The sequence below is a fragment of the Rhipicephalus sanguineus genome, chromosome 9 (genome assembly GCF_013339695.2).
Source record: "Rhipicephalus sanguineus isolate Rsan-2018 chromosome 9, BIME_Rsan_1.4, whole genome shotgun sequence".
Taxonomy (NCBI): Eukaryota; Metazoa; Arthropoda; class Arachnida; order Ixodida; family Ixodidae; genus Rhipicephalus; species Rhipicephalus sanguineus.
Window position 1 is genome coordinate 53,790,195 of NC_051184.2, and position 19,152 is coordinate 53,809,346.

A 19,152-nucleotide genomic window follows, 5' to 3' on the forward strand; every position below is an offset into this window, starting at 1 on the left:
ATATCGGGTCAGGAGGGCGGGTTGACCAATCGCGTTAAGAGTTAACCTCAGCTGGCTTCCGCGTTGGGAAACTGAATTCTGCGTAGGTGCCAGAATCCGTATGGCAATTCAATGATTTCATCGCGCGAATTTCGAATCGCCACTGTTTTCCACGATGCTCGCATATATATTCGCGACGATTGCGGTTGTGCATGGAAGCAAGCTTTCACGACGACGCACGGAGGAGCGTAATATCTAGGACAGCTTTGACGCGCTCGCACTCGTTGCGTACGTAGGCGAGCATGTCAATCATGGCGGACCTCGTGTCGAAGAAGTTTGACGCGTCGTCGCTGTGCGTTCGTCGAACCCAGCCCCCCGTTTTGCAGTACATAGTAGCGTCGACTCATTTCCGCGTTTAGGGTGCGTTTGAGCAAGTCCTTTGGGTGGGCGTCACCACGGGATCGTGCGAGCAAAGAGCTGCGTAAGAGAAGGTGCGACTGCTCCTTTCAGTGGGAGAACAGATTCTAACAGTTGCATGCAGCGCGGCCAAGACGGAGACGCATGCAGGGCTTATGTATGTGTCCATCTGCCTTCGTCTCGGTCGCGCTGCGTGTAACTAACGCATAAACAGACTCGCCCAAGTCGATGATGCGTTGCACACAAATTCAGTCTCTTTCACTTATACGAGCTATGCACAGTTGACAGACGTCGGCCGACCGCGCCGTCTGGCTGTAGCGGCGATGTATGTATACAGTGCCGATAAGTGCTAGCTGAAACATGGCGATGCGCTTCGAGGCTGATTTGTAATGTATGCGTTTCTCGAAACTGGTGTACAAAGACCACGACTCTGAAACGGATTTAAAAAAGAAAAAAAGCTTCAATATTGTTCGTCTCAACGTTGAATCAGCTTGAATTCAAGGCTGGTACATTAATATAGCAATTAATTTCGCTTGATTTTCCGAAAACGGTCGTTTTTTATGTTTTGGTACCTTTTATACTAGACATACTGATGCGTGAAGCCACCAGAATTGATTCACTAGCCTGACGTCACGCTAGTGTCGATGTCGGTAAGTGCGCCATGCGAAAATTGACTTTAATGTCGAGATGAATAATCTTGTCAGCATTCACCGAGCTTTACACTCACTCAGAGCCATCTCTGTATACAGGACATTTATACAGAGGAATAAACTCGCCTTCGAAAACTAGTGTCAGTAGCCCTTTAACATATCTAGTTTAAAAAAAAAAAATTACGGTGCCAGTGCGGCCAAAATACGGCAAACATGCCTCCAAATCTGTGACGTCGCAGTGACGTTCAGGTGCTCAGATTTCCGCGCGAAATGTCGACTGAAACATTCGCCCTCGTATTTTCTTGTAATAGTCAACCTATATGATCGCGAAATTAGCGACAATATAGTGCACAAGTCAGTGTAACCTGATTTAGTGTTTCACCTTACGTAGCGTCCCTTAAAGAGGCAAACACTTAATTCCGTGCAGTTCTCACAGGGCACGTCCGCATCCCCGTATCCGCGTAGCGCGCTGCACGTAACAACGCAGTCGCTCAAAACGAGTTTATGTGCAAGCCATATCTCTAAGAAGTCACTTATTGTCCACGTGGGGTACCGCACTTTTTCAGTTATGGCGCGTAATGTGTTTACGAAGCTCCTTCCATTCCTATCGTCTTCTTTTATTTTCTTTTTCCTGAACCACGCTATAGTGAGCACTGGTGTACGACCACCACGCAAAAACGCAGCTGTATAGACAACGGAACTTCCTTTTATTCGCGTTCTGCGTGCGCGAGCGTAGAGGCTGTTCTGCGCAGCTCTCGGCACAAAAACAGGTGCGCCAGACGCTTACGGTGCACTGTTCGTTACCATAGTACTATTCAAACATGTGTGCAATTTCCTGTCTTTCTTTTTTTTTTCTGTCATTTATTTATTTTTTCCCCTGCTCGCTGCATGTTGTGGGTGTTCAGCGTAGATAACGGCAGAGATTGCTGTTTTGGGCGACACAGTGTATAACCTGAACTGTCTCGTCTACTTCATGTATGGTGTGTTGCCAGCTGCTCATGTGTACTGTTTTCGTGCTCCTAAAAACAAAACAGTCAATGACTAAAATACACAAATACGTTACAGACAAGGCAGAACCTAACAAGAACGATGTGCATTTCATGATAGTGCCTACTGCTTTCGCGCATTCGAAAAGACTAATAAACAGCAAATGCAGTACAGCCATGGTAAAACCTAATAATAACGTTCTGCGGTGGCGTCGTGACTTCAGTAACGGTCGCGTGTTTATTTGAACGTGGAATTGCGTCGAGTTTGGCTTAGCTGTATTACGCAATAAAGTGCCGCGAAATTGATTCGCGCCGGAGCTTGGTCACGTACCAAGGCCAAAAAAAAAAAAAAAAAGAAAAGCTCTGAGTGAAGGCAGCGCACTGCACTGAATTAGCTTCCGAATGCGCATCGTTATGACGTCGCGAATTTGAACCTTGCATCATCTTACGGCATCGCTCTGTTATATGCCCGTTATATAGAAATTGCAAAAAAAAAAAGTAACTTCACAGAAGTCCGTTTCACAACTACAGCTCCTAACACGACTGACCGTTTGTGGCCACGTGATTTTTCGAGATTCTTGTTTTTTATGACGCGTGCTTTTAAAGAAGAAAAATGTGCGAGGATAGGTTAAAACGTGCAAAGATTAACACAAAACGAAGTCAGGGCCATTGCAGCGTGCGGCACGTGCCGTAGTTTCGTATTCGGATCACGACATTCGCCGCTCCGTGCGAGTCAGAAGGTCAGCCAGGGGTCAGGCATCGCTCGCGGCTCTTTTGTGGCTGGCATCTCGCCTAGGCTCCACGGGTGCCCCATCCGTCTCGCCATAATAAAACGGTGCAGCGCTGCCAAGGCTACAGCATCGCGACAGCCCAATCGGGACAGAAATAGAAATAGGGAGGGGCGGCGGAAGGGTGCACGCAAATTCGCGGCCGCCGTCTGTCTGTTTGCCCTTCAAAATAGCTATGCCTAACTATGCCTAGCTGTGTCAGGGTTTGATCGATTCTAAATGACTTCATTGAGCCACTTAAAGAACTACCTTTTGACCTTTTTGCGGTGGGCGGGATGGATGTGGTTTTTACGTCAGTGGTCCCGCTTTTGATGCTCTGTAATATACTATAGTGCCTAGAATATATTTTAGGTACTGTAGTAATACATTACAGCGTATCAAAAGCGGAATCGAGTGCAGCTGCAAATTGCTGCTTGAGTGGTTAGCGTGCAGGCTGCAGTCTTTACGCTAACTACTGAAGCAGCGATCGATCGCTGCCGCCTTTAAGCTATACATAGTATAAACTTACAGCTGTTTCAAAACGTCGTCTGCTCGAGCTCATGAAGCAGACGGTGCTTCGTGATAATACCGCGCGACATTGTTAGATGCAGAGCACTGCACGGGCTCGGGCCTACCCGAAAACCCGAGCCCGGCCCGGCCCGTGGGCCGGGCCGGGCCGGGTAATGTAGCTTTCACGGCGGGCCCGGGCCGGGCTCGGGCCTGAAGCTCCGGGCTTAGGGCCGGGCCCGGGTTTGAGGTGGCGGGCTCGTGTCGGGCCGGGCTTGGACTTTGCTCCGTTTTTAATAGGTCACTAAAAGTGAAACACTGAATTGGTTTAGACCGGTAAAGTGTGCTCTGAGAACCCGAACGTCATTCATTTCACCATCAATGAGTTTATTAATAAAGGAGAAAATCAAGGTCAAAGTTCCATTTTGAAATTTCGCGCTGAAATCTCCGCACGTGACGTCACGGATTTCAAATTGTATTCATCGTATTTTGGGGACATTGGCTCAACGAAATTTTCAGAAATTTGATATGTTAAGTCTGTGACCTCCTCAGAGGTCATTGTACTTCATTTTTACCCACTATAAACTACGTAGGGCCCAGTAAATGCCGTCAGAATCTATGACGTCACGGAGTTTGCCGCGTGAATTTCAAGTTGGCGTCGTTACCTGCATTTTCATGCGAGTTTTTCTCTCTACCAAGAGTAGTTGTTCGCGGCGAGCGTGGTGCTTTGGAATGGTAAAAGAGTAATTACTGATAATAGAAAAATCGTTGTTCTCTTTAATATGCCTTGTTCCGCATACGCTGTGCATGCATATATGTCCCACATTTTATCTCGAAAAAACGCTTTTTTTATGTGGGGTAAGCTATTTGGAGAAGTTTTATGAGGGATAAGTACTGAACTCCTTTGCTTCTTGCATATGAGCTACTAGATTTACCTGAAACGGGCGAGCTAAAAGTAAATAGACCAGGCACTTATATGTAACATCTCGCTATTCCGTGCTTTATTTTCTTTCGTTATTATTTTGTATCCCAAATGTTACTCTGTAATCGCAGTAATAGATGTAATGTGCAATGCACTGTGATCGCTGTTGCGATCACAGTGCCCCAAAGCGGGCAAACGTTGTTGAAATTCAGAGCCCCCCTCTAAAACGAAAGGACTGCACGGAGTCTTGATACATAGAATCCCTATAAAGGCACATTATTTTTCTGTGACTCTGTGACGGCTTCCAGTGGTCATGTGGCGCGAGATGGACATGCACAACCTGCTTTTTGTGGCCACATTGTTAATGTCTGAGCTTTCGTCTTGTTCCGCCATATCAGGGTACTCAAACTCACCTCAGCTAACGGGCCGCATTCACAAAAAGTTACTCCCGCAAAGCCTAGGGCAATGACGAAGGTAGGAGAGTGGGACGGGGGAACAGGTTTTAAAACTACCGTCATTTCACAGCAGACCTTTCCCATATCTCATATACGGGATCATCTCTGAAGGGGATTTGCTGGCAGGATTCCAACAACATATCGTTGCAAAATAGTGCGAAACGGAGCAACTTGGAGCGCGCCAGACTCTATCGAAGAACAGAAAACCGATGTTCATCGAGGGCACGTGCACATGCACGTGGCCGGCGCAGCAGTTCGCCTTTAGTATTGCCATTAACGGACGTCTCTCTTTCACGACTGGGGAACCCGTCATTTCGTATCACCCATAATGACTAAAACCTGGACGCCGATTCTGAAATATAGCTTTTGTTTCACGGTTATGTATCAACACACGGTGACCGCAGGGGGTGCCTCACGAAAAATATGCTTTCGATCTGTCATGCCTGTGTATCTCAAGAACATACTTATAAAAAAAATGGGATGAAGACAGTCATGTGCGGGCGGAGAGCCGCTAGCGAGAGGTCCGCGAGCCGCGTGTTTGAGGCCCTTATAGTGCGCTATATAGTGCGAGAGCTGCATGATATTGCCACAGCAGCGTCGGAATGTGCAAGAATAGAACAGGTCCGTTAAACAAGGCGTGGGGTGAAGTATATTCACTTGGCGAAATATCTGGCTTGAAAAAGGATAATGACAGATTCCGTGCCGGGTGATGTCTCCTTACCTCGAACCATATGCATCCAATGAGTAAGCTTCGGGAAGCTTAGTCGCGCGTTTATTACCAAACTCGAACGAACACCGAAAATATATCGAAATCGCTTCGTCCTACTCCTGCCAGTCCTAACTGCGTAGTCCAATGGCCACCTTCTACCGATACAACATCGCTGGGAAGGCATAAACCATTATAATATGGATAAAACGAGCACGGTGGAAACCGTGCATAACATACACTGCTGAAAACTACAAGGAGAAGCCCTCAAAGAGGAGTTTTATAGACGACATTGAAGAGTGGCACGACGTTCGGGAACGAGAGAAGTGAAGGGATGAGCTGGACAGCTATGGTCATTCTGCAGAGGCCCACAAATACATCCTAGATTTGCTCCAGTGGTGGAAGCTAAGAACAACGACTGCCGACGCCTTCGCAATTGGCAAGGCAGATGTGGTGCGCCCGTCCGGCCAGTGCGAGCAGTGCAAGAGGCTTTAGCGCGGCAGGATATGTGATGCAACAGCGCATGGCGTGCTTAAATCGGGAATCTCTTGATACTTTGATTTTTCGCTCAACAACATGTGAATAAGTAAACTTACAGTCTGTGAAGACAGACTGTAACATGTGAAGAAGAAACTTACAGTCTGTATATACAAGCAATGTATATGAAAATAGTGCTATGACAAATGGTTTTTTTCTTCCTTTCGGCTGATATACGCATACTCGTGGTGCACGCGGTTCCATGCCTTTGCCCAGATTAGTGTATTTGCAACAAAGGTCACAAATTTGTTTTTTTCCCCTGTTTCTCTTGCTCTGGCAAGGTGCTACAATGGTGAAGACGGGTACTACATATCGAGAAGGGTGCATGGTTGTCTTTGTGGTTAGAGCATGCTATAAATTTCAATAGGTTATAAAGTGCAATAAAAACAAAGTGAAGTGAGCGTTTTGTTCTCTGCCATGCCAATCTAAAGCATATGCTCTGGCGGTGCTGCGTGTTACGCGGCGGCGAAGCATCACGCTGTCCAAATGGGAGGCTGCTATTATATACCAGCTCCGCGCTAGAAGAACAGCTATATGGGCAGGCCAACGCGCCCGCGGCGCAGCAGAGAGACTTGGTCTTTCTGTTCCGATGTCGGAGCGGCCCGCAACGTGCGAGAGCGCGTTCCGATGGACCATTGTGCATCATGCACAATGGTCCATCGGAACGCGCACACGGTGTGCACACGGTGTGCATCTTTTGTTTTGTTTTTATTTTATCTCCCTCTCTCTCTGTCCTCTTTCCGACCCCTATATCCCCACCCCTGTGCAGGGTAGCAAACCGGTCGCTCGCACCAGGTTAACCTCCCTGCCTCTTCCTTTTCATCTATTTCTCTCTCTCTCTCTCCGATGGACCATAATAAAGTTTATCCATCCATCAATCCATCCTTTGTTGTTATTGCGCTCCCTATCGAAACTAAACTCGTGCTGCAAATCATTTTTCTTGCTACAATGTCTGCTACTAAACACCCGTCATGATCCCCAGTGTATTTGCAGAAAAAATAGGTACAGTATACCACTGCCGAACAAACATTCATTGTATTCAGTATGTTCGCTCAACTGTTTGCACCGTGAGCCCCTTTTTACAAGAAATTACCGTAACTATGTTAAAGTATAATTGTTAGCAAAACATGCGCCAACAAAGCGTAGATATTTGCCACTTAAAACACCCTGCTGTCGATTCCATGTTCGGGCATCACCACCTAGATTACTGGGTCGGGCCTCAGTCGGGCCTGATCTGTGGTCGGGCCGGGCCGGGCCGGGTAGGCGAAATTTTTTCTCGGGTTCGGGCCGGGCCCGGGTCTCATTTTGAGTCACCGGGCCGGGTTCGGGCGGGTAAATTTGAACGAGGTCCGGGCCCGGGCCGGGCCCGGGCCGAAAATTACGGCCCGTGCAGTGCTCTAGTTAGATGATTGTTAGATTGTAGAGATTGATGTGGGCTATCGAAGGCTCGCTGCTTTGCGGACGAACTTGCGTTTGTTCACTGCAGCTGCTCTAGTGAAAACGCGCGGAGAACTGGGGCGCGTGGCTAAAATATCACACTGCGTATACGTCTCTACATATTCACTGCACATTCGATAGCCTTGGAACGCATGGTATATAGACGGCTTGTACATACCGACTCTCGCAAAGCAGAATCGCGCGATCGCTGTTGGCAAACGGGGGCAAGCGATTGCCGTTATCATTTGAATATCTCGTTCTGTCTGATGTTACCTTTGTCGTATTCTACGCCGCCAAATCTTTCTTTCTTTCTTTCTTTCTTTCTTTCTTTCTTTCTTTCTTTCTTTCTTTCTTTCTTTCTTTCTTTCTTTCTTTCTTTCTTTCTTTCTTTCTTTCTCTTTCTTCTTTCTTTCTTTCTTTCTTTCTTTCTTTCTTTCTTTCTTTCGTTTCTTTCTTTCTTTCTTTCTTTCTTGTGTGACTTCGATAAAGATGCAGCTTCGAATCACGGGAGTGAGAGTCGGTATTGATCTGAGAGCACATCCAGAGGCTACGAAGGGAACTCGCATGATTTTCCCGCTTAGCTAAATTTGCGCAAAAGTTTTTTTTTTTTTTTTTTTTTTTTTTGTCGTGCGCGCAAGGGCGCTTGTTTCACTTTATTGCGACCTTTGACCTTCGGGGCTTCCTGGTTTTTCGACCGCGCGCGCTCTATACAGTGGCACGCCCCTTAATGAGTAGGTGTCGAGCGGAGCTCCCATCGACCTATAGCTCGCATATTGCGCCCGTTATGCGTTCAGAAACCGCGCCTTCGTGCGGAAACGGAAACTACGTCTGCTGACGGCTCGGGTGTGTTGAAAGAAGTCAGAACTACCACCCGCAATTTATCTGCTGCAAATCTGCGCGTCTGTGCTTTCGCTACAGACCGCAATTCAGACATTACCTTCGCGCAAGCGTTTCCTTTAACAGTCGACCCCTCTGTACATATGGGCACTGTCTTATATTATAGTCCGAACTGTTTGTAAGTCCCATACATAGTCGTCAGGAGGTGTATGTATGCCTCCGAAGTCACACCACTGCTTATTTGTGTGTCGTTCTTCAGATATCAAATTTCAATGCCACCTTGACCGCGCCTGCGGTGCTAGCGGTTGGCGTGCTCAGAGCAGGTCCCGTTTGTTTTTGTTGACTCTGACGCGCTTCCGCGGACGCGCGAAGCAGCGATTCTAATTCCGGAATGGCACGCTCATCGTCTCGACTGCATGCGCGGGGTTCCCGTTTTGGAACTCGGGCGTCGCTCCTCTTCTCTCGTCTGCTTTCCCCTTCCATGTGTGCCGCCGCCATCTTTACTTTCTTTTATTCTTGAAAAATGGCCGCCACTCTCTCCTACATCAATCCTGCTGCATACCTAGCTCACTCTTTCTCGATCTTTCCTTTCACGACGTTCTTTACCTCTTCTTTCTTTCGGGTTCTTTATACTTTTTGAGCAACGCACACGTGTTCTCTGGCACAGTGCCCGAGTGAACCAGTGGCAGCTCGTAGCAGACGACGCCGCGCGCTCCAACGGAGCAGACGTGGCCTCGCGAGAGAAGCAGACGACGACTCCCGCGGGGTCGTCTGGCGGCAGACTTGAGCGTCGTCTGCTCGTTTTGACCGTTAACTTCCGGCTGAGTCAAAACGCAGCCGCTGAGCTGTCGCGAGTTCGTTGCAGTTTTGAGACGCCGTCATCCGTTGCTTTATTAGCGCGTTACTTATTCCTCTTCGAGTTTACGTAAGCACACACTCAGGCGCCGCTCGTGTTTTTTCTATCTGTACATGTATATGACGTCAGCGGGACAACCTGGTGTTCCTGGATTGCCTTAGTGACTTGTTCCTCGCGCGTTTTCTCTTCCTTTCATCAACGACAATGAAAAAAATCGTAGGCGATCCTAATTTTTGAATTTCTGATATTGGCACTCCTCGCACGTCGGCGTTCGTGTGCGCTGCCGAATCACTGAGGCCACGTAGAAAAGAAGCGCGTGTTGAGATCTGCGCCGCCAGGTGTCTCAACGACCCCGGCTGCCCACACAAAAATCGTCTGCCCTTTTAGTGAACTCATTCGATTGATTTTCATAAATTATCCTGACAGTTAATTTGCTCTTATCTTAAGTAAACTTGTGCTCCGATATCATACGCGCCCGATATAGCTCTTAACTTGAACCAGAAGCATCGATTTCATACCAGTCCTATTTCTTACAACAAAACTTCTGAATATTCGGAAAACCGGAAGTGCCGAAACGGACACTAATAAACTTACCAAGGTGTCTCTCTCCCTCTGCAAGCACGTTGGCGTTGCATGCCTGCGGAGTGTACGTTTCAACGCGCAAGAGCGGACGTTGCGTCATATAAGACGACTCACGTCGTTTCATCGTGATTCGTCAGCTTGGGAAATACCCGTCCGCCCGCGCGCTCTCGGTCTCTTCATTCATATCGGTGCGCTCGCCCGTTAAGACGGGAAATACAGGGGTGTTCACTTCCGGGAACACCCATGCACGTCGTTGACGTACCGCCTTCTTGTATACACTGCAGACCCTAAGCTTCCGTACCGTTCTTTTCGCCACCCGCCTACGCGCAGGTTGGAAACCGCCTTCATTTGACAACGCCCAAGAGATCTTGCGCAGTTGCAAAACGCGTCTACAGCAACTTGTTTGCTCGTTTTCAGTAGTCGCGCGGGAGCATATATAATGCATTCTTTCATCGTGTCCTAAATGAAAGTCTGCACTGGCTGGCCATGAGAAAGCTGTGATTATACTACTGTATAGTGTTTTCCGTGGTATGATATGGTATGGTATAGTATGGTATGGTATGGTATTGGTATAAGGTGTGGTGTAGTGTAGTGTAGTATATAACGGTGTGTTTCGGTGTGTTGTGGTTTGATACACTGTAGTTATAGTCTCGTTTCAGCAGTTACTCGGCAAATACAGACATCATTGTTCAACAGCAGCAGGCGTGTCAACGAACGCGCTCGCCTGCTCTTTTCGTCTGGTCCAACGTTAGTTCATTAAAAAGCGCAATGGTTGCCTATTATAGCCCGCATGCGCATTGCAGTCGCTGTTGCCTTTTCTACCAGTAATTCGTCTCTTTATTACATGTTAGCGAGAGCGAAACTAGAACAGGAACAGTATAAAAAAATTCTACCGCCGTCTTATTGTAATGGTGACATTGAGCTATCGCGCATTACGAAGCAGACGAACAGGCGGCACCTTTCCGTCTGCTTTGCGGACCAGAAGCAGACGGCTCTTGTTCGCAGGCGTCGTCTGCTCTCTTCTCACGTTGGCGGTGCTATGCGTAATGTAAAGCACCCCGTGAAACTTAAACCTGGATAGACAGATCACCAGCGCGAAAATTTCAAAGACGCCGCAGGCAGCGCCGCCGTCAATCGGCACGTTCCCGTGAGACTTGCAGCTAAAACAAGAGGAGTGAAAAGGAAAAAAAAAAAACGTGAACGAATCTCGCGCTCACGTAGTCTTACAAGGCCGAGCTTCAAAGGAGGCAGGCGCACTCAGTTGTGGATTGTTTGGACAGATCGTCTCGAGACTTACGTAATCTTCCCTCATCCTAACATACGTGCGGGCTTTCGCTTTAAGGCCAGCACTAAAGAGAAGGATTGTTCTCGTATTATTAAATTGCGTTTTCACAATACCGAAAACACTACTTTTACCGCGAGAATACTCTCGGTTAAGCGAGACAGCGCGCGAAAATAAAATACTAGCGGTGACGCTGCCTTTGAGTTCCCGCTCCAGCTCGCCGTGACGTCACAGATTCTGACGGCGCCTGCTATGGCCTACGTAATCATCCGTAGCAAAAAAATGATTCACATCGGGCTCTAAGGGACACGGTCATTACATACAGCTAGTTTCAGAAAATTTTTTTGAGCCAATGTATCCAAAATACGCAAAGAGACGTTGAAATTCGTGACGTCACACTGAAGTTCACGTGCTGAAGTTTAAGCATGGAATGTCAAAGATAGAATTTTGACCTTTACTTGCTCTTGTAATTAACCTATGATGGCGAAATTAATGACAAGAGAGTTCTGAAAAAAAATTGATCTAAACTGTTTTAATGTTTCACTTTAGTTTCTCGTTAAGCTCGGTCGGTTCTTTTTTTTCTTCCTCCTCTTCTTTTAAATGTCCTATACTTCTTTATGCACTTCTTGAGCGAGTCAAGCTTTGACACGTATTTACGTCCACGAGAGATAGATCATTTTTATTTCGTCGTCTGTTCTGCTGAATAGCGTGACGAAATCTCAATCTGTTTACACGTCAAGAACAATCGTACGATGTTTCACGTTTCTATTCTGCATATACATTACACATCATGTATCACTTCAGAAGGGCATATTTCTCAGCCCAAAGACGGCTGGCTGCAAAACACGATTGCTTCGATTCTGCATGCATTATCCGGTTTAGCCACCAAAAAGTGTTATTTGTATGCCCTCGTATACGTTTCGTTTAACTGCATATACAGCGGATATATAAGGTGATGCAAGCAGCTAGTATACGTTTCGTTTAACTACTTATGCAGCGGATATATAAGGTGATAAGTTTATTACGGATAACGCTATAGCCTAGCTAACTGGTTTCGTAAGTCACGGTAGCCTGTACTCTTTTTCTCGACTGAGTTCAAGTAGTGCGTCACGGCGTAATCTGTGTACTTGATTGCATCACACGAAAGAAGAAAAAAAAGAAAAAATCTCGACGCGTCCTTCTCATTGACTCGAACGGCAGACCAAAGTAGAACAGACTGCACGCTTTACGGTTCTCAGGTTTTTCACTGATACGTATAAGCAGTCTCTTATCTTTCCGAGTATCCTACGCGTCCACGCTGGGGAAACCACGAGACCTCGCGCATACTAAGTAAGCGGCGAGCTAAGATTCTCTCGACTACTGTACCAGAATACGAGAAAAAAATAAAGTTCGTCTGCTCCTTCGCAGTGTGTCGTCTGCATTTTTTCGACTTTATTACCAGACGAAAGACAAAAAGAAAGCCTGCATCGCATCCGTGTCGTCTGCTACGCGTGTCACGCACTTTTTTTTTTATATTTCGTTTGCTTCGATATCCCTCCCTTTCTGTTTCTTCGTAACATCCCGTTCTCGTCCCGCGGACATCGTCTTTTTAAGTACAGCGCGGTTTGTATTTTATTTCAATCGCGAAAGCCACATTCCGCTGCCGCCGCGTAGCCGATAGTTCCGGTATGATTATCTTTTTATTATTATTACTTATTGCGTCCACTTTATTGCGCCCGCAGGCGGCTTTACGTCGACGATGCGTGAGATTAAGTGGGCAGGCGACTTCGCAGCCTCGCTAAATCCAGCGTCAATTCGCTCGTCTCTGATTGACCGCCCATCAGACTTCGTGCACGGCCACTCTTTGAAACAGTCATAAATATAAGTTCGTCTATGGCGTTATAACGGCACACTACAAAAGGGTAGCACCGTTATCTTCACGTCCTTGTCTATATACACGTACGCTCGTTAACAGCGGCGATACATTACGCGATAACGGAATGGCCCGCCATATCTGGCTTTCCTGTTATCTTTCGTAGTGGTTTAGAACAACCAGCTCGTTTTGTCGAAGCAAATGTCGTCTGCTTTCTTGGTTTTTATTAAAGCAGACGATGATCATAAGCGATGGTCACATCACTGATGAGAGCTTATATTATACGCAGAAAGAGAAAAGAAACTGAAATTTAGAACTCCTTGTACGGGCCGTTATAAAGATAAGCCGCTTATCACTTAATCCTAAACCCCCTTTATCCCTTTCACGCGGATGAATTGGGCTGCGGCGCCGTGTTGATCCTTTTTCCCGCAATCTCATCAAGATGGCGTACATTTTGCGCATCCGGTCGACGCGTGCGCAGTGCACGGCCACGTATACTATACGGCGGTGTAATCACGCTCAGGCGCGGAAGTTACGAAACAAAGAAAAAAAAAAAGAAATGTTAACGCAGCTGTCATCTGCTGACGATGCACTGGCACCCACATACACACATAGCGGCGATCACGCCACTATAATAAATACCCGTATAGTGACGTTAGCGCCTCGCGTGATGCCGACGTATTTCCTCGCCGCGCGTGTTTTCCCATATGTCAGTGTGACCTTTACCGGAGCATAGTATTCGATTTATGTCGGTATAAAAATATTCTTTTTCTCTCTAATGGAAATACCACCGTTCTAAATCGTCGAGCGTTTAAAGTACGCACTAATGTCTTTCTTGATCAAAAGGTCCGTTCGATCTGTCGTTGCTTTTGAATATGAAAAAGAAAATTAAAAAAAAAAAAAACTTTGTTCTGGGACACGTTACTGAAAACGGGGCCCGTAGTGCTGCGGTATTCATCGGCTGCAGCTATGTCCTCGAGGACGCGGGTTCGACTGCCAGCTGCAGCGGCGGCATTTACAATTGCATCGGTATGCCCGAGGCCAACCGTGTTTTAACCAGTCAGGTTGATCCGGAGCCGTTTGTTTAATGGCGTCTTCTCATTGATTAGCAAACTTCAGCAAATTAAGTCGTGAGTTCAAACCTTTATCATCGCCGGCCGTACGTCCTTGGCATGTTCGTGCTTTTCTAGAATGTCCAACCAACTACCTGTTTGTTTACAGTTCTTAATTTCATCTTCGAGAGTAATGATTTACTACAAGGTTGATTTAGCAGTTAGCTCACCACTGTTCTATACAGTTAGTCCTCTACATTTCATCACAGTTAGTCCACAGTATAGTTAGTTCACCGCCGTTAGTCCACCGCAGATCATTCACCACAGTTCGGCGCATCTACCGGTTTCACATTTGTAAAAAGTTTTTATAACCTATATAGCTACAGGTGTGACATTTTCCACCGTCGTCCACCTCAGCTATAACTATATATGAAACTTTTCTGGGTTGGCCACTCTGCTTGCTTGAGAAGTGTTACGACTGAAGATTTAGGTCCGCTGACCTGGGAAAGCGAAAACATGTTGCGTGGAGGGTGATGGGCGAGGAGGGTAGCGGTGACCCCGTTTTTTGCTTCCTTGTCTGGTTGGGTTTCGTTTTCCATTTCGTACACAGGCTCGACAGGACGACACGTCACCAAGACGCGAAATTCCGCACGTTCAGGTTGTGCATCTGCGATATCTTGCGACCGACCGCTTAATGCGAACTGACGCTTAATACGAACAATTCGACCTCACACGCTCTGTCTGTCTCTCCCTCTTAATAAATCATGCTGCAGGACAATGCAGAGCTTTGTAAAAGAGACACAGACGACTCCTTTTGTCTGTATTTTGCACGAGTTCTAAATTGTGCTGTGTTATCTTTGAAGCATCCGCGCATCGCCAGCACACTGTCGGAGTGCACAGTGCATATCATTTTCTTCTTTCATTCACGTTGTGTAACCGGTTATGATATGATGGTAAACTTTTCACTGAACTTTGAGTCACCGTCTTTACTGGTCGATTCCACGAAAGATCGAAAAAGGGTGTATATTTGATGTTTCCGATTTTCCTGATAATTTTGTATGTTGTGCACGTATGATTGCACAGCACGAAATCGCAGTTCGTTTTCAAATAAAAATTTTTTTCAACACAGCAAAATTCGACAAGTGTCGCCGGTTGACGACGACCATTTTACGAAGAATGCGTTTTCGTAACTTCGGAACCATGCTGGCAGCTACTCAAGCTATATATTACAAATATCTTTCTTTTTGGCGGAAGTAGAAGTAAAGAGGAAATAGCTCTTATCATTTCATGGAATTCTGAGTAAATTATGTATTTTTAAAAATTCACGAAAAACGCTGCGTTTTTGAAAATTAGTCAAATTTGGGACGCCATGGCTACTTCTGTGAACATCTTAGCTTGTTCATATTTGCAGTATGAATAGGCCTTTATGTGAATAATGAACTTCTGCATTTGTATTTCTCTAATAATATTCAAAGTAGTAAATTTTCATGCTCGAAACACCAAAAAGAGAAAAGTGCTCCTCCATTCAAAAATCTATAATAAAAAAAACCCAATCTCAATTTTGTTCAAAGTCGCCCAAAATGTTCTCAAAGGACTGCAGAATGATATTATGAAAAAACATGTTGCATCATTTTTATTAGAACAAAAGCAGAAAATGTCAAACATTGTGTTTCTAGGGCGTGGTGGCCACTGCGTAAAGGACATCTCTAGTAACAAGAAAATACAGTGCTCATTGCTTCCTTGAATGACGCGATACGGTGCTGCTTGAAAAAAGCTTGAAAAAACACTGGCAGCGTCTGTCGTCTGCTGCCTGTCGTCTGCATGCTTCTGTGGCTGACGCATGTGTCATACCATAGAGCATAGGGAACAGGAGTTCAGGGCAAAGTCGAGGCTTGAAGGGATGAGAGGTCGTTAGGCAGAGAATGTCGCCGGAGCTAATGTTTAGACAAGTGAACTTCTTGATGATGATGACGGTCCTCTTCCTGATGCCATTGCCTTCTTCAGGGCAGCTTTCTCTTCTTCCTCTCATCAGTATAGGGAGCAGTCACGTGAACGTTGCTGTGCTTTAGAGGATGAACAGATCGAAACAAAGCGGAGATTTTCGCTGTGCCGGTTGTACAACAAGATGGCGACCTCGATGACGTCACTGTATATCCCCCACACCGTCTAATCTAGCACTGTACTGCAGCCTCCGTTAAAGAGCTAACAAACCTGGTAAAACTGTAGAAAATAAAGCTAATGCGAGCAACACGGGGGCAATGTCGCATAGATGGTGTCGCTGCAGTTTTCTTTTCAAGCGGGTTTCGGATCATTTATGGAAGGGAGTGGCGGTACTCCCTTTTTTTAAGCATCAACCGTAAACTTCTTTTGATGCGCCTGTTTGAGCATTATGGTGCTTACATTTGTTTATTCCTCGCTGGTTTACGGAGGGCATAATTCATCTCTCGTCCCATTGCGTCTGCGCGGAACGCGCTTCGAGAGAAACAAAAAAAGCAGACGATTTAAGCAGACGCCTCCGCATTTGACGTTTTTCGTGAATTTTGACCCTTTTTTTTTGTGCGTGTGTTTTCCTATATTGCTTTCAAAGTAACGATTTAACGCGCTGCTGGATATGACACAGCGGGTGGTTTAGCGCTTGTGTATTTATAGAGTGGGGCGTTGTCATCGACGTTTCGGATTCTCGAGTGCTCTTCTGCGAACGCGTGCTGTTCGAGCTTGTATGCGCATTGGATTTGCATGTATAGCAGTCGCGCAAAGCAACCGCAATTCGCCGCCCTCGCTCAAACATTTTCGGGTGAACCCGAACGTGTCGGCGTAAACGGCCCATCGCGGATCTTCGAGAAGCCCTGCGCACACATATCGTCTGAGCGTGACTTGCCGAGAGTTCGCTTCGCAGACCTAGATTAGACCGATCCCACGCTTCGTTCTTTCGCCTTTGTATCTATGGCTCTGTCTTTTCTTTCTTTTTTTTTCTTCACGACTCTTAGCGAGCGCGTTTTTTTCGTGTATGGGATTAGCTCGGCTCGACTGCGAGCGGCTTCAATTTAGCGGCATAAGTGGATCAAGGATGCCCGTACCGCGCGCCGGATAACACTGCCGAAGTTGATTTTTTTATTTATTTCTTTCTGTCAGTAACGCCATTCTTTCGTATGCTTTTCTTTTTTTTTTTACCGCTTCACGTCTCCCATAACTTAGTTTAACCCCCAGACCCCTGCCATTACATCATTCGTGTGTTTACGTAGGCGTCTTCGTTGAACTGCTTTTTGTGTGTGGGTGTGAACTCGGCACTTGCAGCTGCAAAATCCTGCGGGAAAGTATGCGATGTTCCGACAGCAGACGTAGCACCAAATGTCTATAGTTTTTTTTTTTCCTTTTTATTTCTTTTTGTGAAAAATCATCCTAAGCCGGCTTCGAAGTCTCGGAACAGCTTAATTAAACCGACCGTTCGCCGGCTTTACCGAGGAAACTCATGAAAACGCGTCGGCCGACTTTACTGATGAATAGATTTCAAACTTCGCGGTTCACTGTTGCAAAAGCGTCAGGTCTGCATGCGTCGCTGCAATTTGCAATTCGTGGCTAATTCACCCACGGAATACAGTCCGTAATCCCTCCGCCTTCGTAAAATAAACAAATGTATTCAAATTTAAGGGTCTGAGCAGACGATACTCTTTTATGCGGTTCGGGTTTATCGTCTGCTTGCTGGTGATGTGGCGACGCATGCGTGGTCTACGTCACACGCTTGTCTTACGTGGCAAGATCGCACTCGTTTACAACTACTACATATTAAGCGGCTCCGCTACTACTACACAGCATTCTTTTTTTTTCTTTTTCTTCCAGGAAGGTCGCTATTTCCCACGATGATTTCGCTCAGCGGTTGCGTCGTAATGTGCGAAATATTCCGCGAACGTCCGCGCGTACCCTTGGGAGACTCCGGTGGAACACAAAACCCTTTCCGTCCGCGAATCTCTCATTGTCGGCGCCTTTTGAGATCGTCTCTTCTTCTTCTTTTTTTGTCTCTTTGCGGCGTGGGGTTTATTTTCTGCGCCGCGCTAGCCTAGGAAGGGAGAGAGAAGGCCCCGTTCGACCTTTCTTCTTTAGCTTCCTCCTCCTCCTGCAGTCGCGGCGCCGACCTCCCTTGCCCTCCAGCCACGCTCACGCGAGGCGCTCGTGACGTAACGCCACACCTCGCGCTCCCATTGGCTGCTCGGGAAAACGCCTGACTTTACGTCATGACCCGCTTCCACTGTTCTTTTTCCTTCTCTTTGTAGCCCAGCGTGGCGGCGCCGTGAGGCCGCGTCGCGTAGCGGCTTTGTATTTCTTTTTTATTTTTTTCTTTGTTGCTTCCTTTTCGTATTTTTACTGTTTTTACGAGTACGTTACCGCTTTGCACGTGCCGCCGGCATTTTGTTACTTCTTTCCTGCGTGCGCCGTCCCGACCGTTTTTGTTCTACGTACGTGGCGTAACCTTCGGCGTTAGCGTTCACGCATGCGCAGCGTAGAAATCATTGACTGCGTGCCCGGATAACCTCTGCAGCCCCGCAGTGCACTTTCATTTTCGTTCACGAGGCTGTTGGACGCCTGTCGCACCGTACGATATACGGCAATATGCTCTATATATCGTACGATTCAGCTTGCGCACCTGCTAGCCCTCGTTTCGAAAGCTTTTATTTATCGTTTTTGCTTTCGGCGCCCCATACCTAAGCATACGCGCGCCTGCGTGCTGCGTTGCAGAGTGCAGTGCGCTGCGTTTGCAGACGGACGCGGTTAATGTGCGCGTCTGGTCGCATTTCCGCATCCGGTTTAATTGTCGTCTGCTTGCGTACTTCTGGCACGATCCAATTGGATTGTTAGCGCTCGCCCGTTAACGCTGGCCTATAAGCACAAAATGCGTTTACGCAGCAAGGAAAACTAGTTGGGTCTAATTCGATTCGCGCGGTGTTGAGGGTGCCTGCATTTACAGGGTCAAACGCATGTAATGTGAACACCTCGTTAACATTCAAGCTGGTAAAACTCGAACGATTATTGTACTTCACGGGGGAAGTGCCCGCCATGACGTCTAATCATGATGTCAATAAACACAATAATAATTTTCCGAATTGTGTATTAATCAGTTTCTACGAGCTCCTGAATACTATAGTGAGGTGTTCCCATTAGATGCGTGTGACCCTGTAGTGATCCTCGCCGTTTCCAAGGCTGCACAGCATTTTGAGCTCGGCTTCGTAATTAAAAACCAACTCACTCATTAAATACTTTGAGTGAACGAAGTGGTGCTGATTGTCTTTAAAGCTATTAAATTACTGGAGCTAGCACATGTTCAGGATGAGGTTT

The 19,152-nt window shown here is 46.7% G+C and overlaps 1 protein-coding gene across 2 annotated transcripts in view; it reads left to right on the plus strand.

Moving 5' to 3' along the window:
• LOC119405169 (very low-density lipoprotein receptor) overlaps positions 1 to 19,152 on the plus strand; it is a 59,452-nt gene that overhangs the window by 15,019 nt on the left and 25,281 nt on the right. The gene's annotated exons all lie outside the window — the stretch shown is intronic.